The sequence below is a fragment of the Pinus tabuliformis genome, chromosome 4_1 (genome assembly GCF_031772625.1).
Source record: "Pinus tabuliformis cultivar Carrire ecotype Pingquan chromosome 4_1, CPIR1, whole genome shotgun sequence".
NCBI lineage: Eukaryota > Viridiplantae > Streptophyta > Pinopsida > Pinales > Pinaceae > Pinus > Pinus tabuliformis.
Genome location: NC_142303.1, coordinates 827,142,874 through 827,146,423, shown reverse-complemented (window position 1 = coordinate 827,146,423; position 3,550 = coordinate 827,142,874).

The following is a 3,550-nucleotide window of genomic DNA, read 5'->3' as shown; positions in this document are numbered from 1 at the left end:
TTAGGAACACATAAAATTTCAAACTTGTAGAGTAACTCATCCTAGAGATCATACTCGAATATGTTGTCAACATCATGCACATGACTTTGGATTTGAAATTACTGAAACACCTCCTTGAAGTCCTCATCCTATTAATATTCATCTTTGTATGAAACATGGGTGAATGGCTCCATGTGCATCAAAGTTCCCAAATATGTGATATCTGATGTGGGTGGCCTTGAAAGAATGTTGGCTAACTTGTTTGTGCTTCCCTTCTTGTAGTTGATCACTAAATGAATTTCTTTTAGAAGTCTCATCCACTTGCAATGATTGCCATGTTGTAGCATACTTTAGGCCACCAGGTATTGTAATGGTGTTTCTAGCTGTACAAAAGCTCACCCTCCCCCACAATTTATAAAATAGGGTAACTTTTTAGAATTTTTATGTTTATTAAGAAATCTTTTAGAAATAAAAAATCTATGTAATAAACATTTTTCATTTTAGTCGGAATAAACAACCAAGTTGGACAAGTTGGATATCGATATGCATGATAAAGTTTTTATTTTATTCATCCTGACTTCTTCTCATCCTAACCTTCTGACCTTCCAATCCCTTGACTTCCTGGTTTTTTCCTTTTTCATGACTCTCAATTGTCCCAAAAACTAACTATCTTGACTCTCGACTCCCTCAAATTTTTTATTATTTGCACTAATTGATATTAATTTACTATTTGTATTTTTTTTAAGAATCTTTAATTAAAACCAAGCAATTTAATAAAGTTGATATATGAGTTGCCTAGCATCAATTTTAAATTTTGAAGCAACCCAAGCATCTCATCACTCGATTATGTTCCTTGCCACTTGAAACTGTAGGAATTCAGTTAATAATTACATAATTTATTGAGGAAATGTTTATCTCACATGGTTGTAGTTTATTAACTCCATAAGTTTTTCAACAAATTAACCTTTTGGTTTTTTAAAAATCCATTATAGCGTTGTATTCTAAATTTTGCACTCTTAAGGTATTCCATGCTATTTACATGCATTGTCTTGATTTTCTTTCAAAGAATTACCAAATTTTCATAATTTCAACCGCTTCCTCATTAGTATTAGTATGTTAATTCTTGAAAATCTCATTTCAATTTATGTAATTTTGTTTCATCTTAGCATGATTTCATTGTTATTTACAAGGAAAATAGATAAAAATGGAAAAACAAAAGCGTCTAGGCCTCCAATCCATAACATCAAGATGAAAATGAAAGCAATAGGAGCTCTAACACTTGATGAAAGAAATATTACTCCCTTTTTTCATATGAAACTTACATGACCAAATATGTTGGATATGTTCCACAGGGAGGAATATATGATTTCTTCGAATACAATGAATGGAATGACCTTGAAAATTTAGATGACAATTTGTCTGGAAGAGTTATGGAATAGGAAGCACTTAAGTGGACTGAATTGCAAAAAATTACTAGCATGCCAACTCTGTTTCCCTTAGGGGAATTTTGAGGTCTAAATTGGGCCTCCTAAGGAAATTATAAAATAATAATGGAAATAATAAATTAAGATTAGATTACATCATCAAATTTTAGAGGGGAAAAGGAAAAAACTATTTTTTCAACTTGTATTTTCAACTTATCTCCCTATGGTTTTACTCAATTTTCAAGTAGCAACACTCGTTGGATGCCAAATTTGATTCCCCATCGAAGGATTACCCATGTTTCATACTTTTCGATGAACCCTCCTACATGAAAAATGTGATTGCAATAACATTTTTTTTATGTATTTCTCATTTTTCGTGTAGCAGAATCCATCGAAAGTATGCAGCATGGGTACTCCTTGGATGAGGAATCAAATATTGTGTCCAATGAGTAATCCCACTCTAAATTTGAGTAAAACCTTGGGGAGATAAGTTAAAAATACGAGTTGAAAAAGTAGTTTTATTATTTTATTGTTTTTTAAACTTTTTACTTTTTTACTCCAAAAATGGTGAATCATCTCCCATGGTTGACATAATCACCTTGAATCCTATTGGTTATTATAAAGTTTATTTTGGTTGTACACTTTTCTTAGGAGGTGCATTTTAGACCTCAAAATTCCCCTAATGTATATTATGACATGGTAATATGGATTATCTCGAAAGCTCATGTTTGTAGGTGCTTTATTGTTGATCATAATCAAAATGTGATTGGTTCCTAGAATCCAAGAGTTCTTAAGTCCATATATAAGCTTAATTATCTTGAAATTCTTCTAAATATGCAATTTTTAAATGATTTCCAAAACAATGTTTTAAGTAAGAAGAATAGGGATTATGCCCTAGTTATCAAAAATTAGTCACACGACCCTAAAGGTTCAAAAATAAAAACTCGAAAATACTTTCCAATATCTCTTTCTAAAAGCCCTCAGATATTTGTGATTAAAATTATTGCAAAATTCTATCGTGTACCTAATCCTAAACATTGTAAAGTAAAATGGGTTCCACTAATAAACTCAAAATTTAAACAGTGAAAAAGATTTAATTGGGTTAATATTTATCTCATAATATATCAAAATAAATTATGATTTCTTTAGTTGCACCTCTGAAATTTGGGTAAGGTTTCTTCATGTCAGGATACCTCATGGATATTATTATTGCAATTGTCCCTATCCTATTAATGGAACATAATTACTATCTAAACCATTCATAGACCATTCAACATTTTTGTATTTTCCTATGAGAAAGAAAATGTAAGAATAAATTTTATGATATATATGATTATGTTATGTTATATTTTTATAGGGTTTTTTTTGAAAGACTCCACCTAGGGTGAGTAATGAAGTCTAGTCCACATTATCGTAAAAAGGGGATTGCATCATTCAAGAAAAAAATTCTTACATTCAAATATATCGTATTCAAGTAGGACCTCATGTCCTACTTCATTTCATTATAAACATATTAACCATTAGAGAAATTTCCAATCATACCACTTTAAATTGAGGTACCAAGTTCCTGCATAAAATTAGAAGAAAATGTGGCCCAATTTTCCCATCAAAATTAGCCAAATGGTATCAAAAGATAGAGCTCATGTTGTGGTAGAATCCAACAGCCTACAAGGAATTTTGTTTTACTCAGTTCCCCATTATAAATATGATTTGAAGAACATTATTTTTTTTATCTTTACAAGTAAATTAACCTTGGAAAAGTTTTTACTCATTAACAACTACTCTTTGATTATGTTTGTATAAACTATGATGATTTTGATAAAGTGACATAAAATGATCATTTTATGAACACTAAGGAGAAAGTCAAGGTAGAGAAGAAAACTATGATTGTTATCTAAGGAAGAGGAGTCTAAATTCATGTAAGTCGATCAAAAGATTGAAGCTGCTTGAAGGTATTGACTTTTGTTTTATAAAAGTCCCTTCATACTTTGATTATCAATCTACATGGAAGGAATATGTTGAGGGTTTGAATACTTAGGAATTACCTACTTGTTTAATTTTAGTGGGTAAACCTCATATTCAAATAGAAATAATTAAAATAAAAGATTCATGTCATTCTAAAAGTGCAGAGCAAATGACAGTTCATA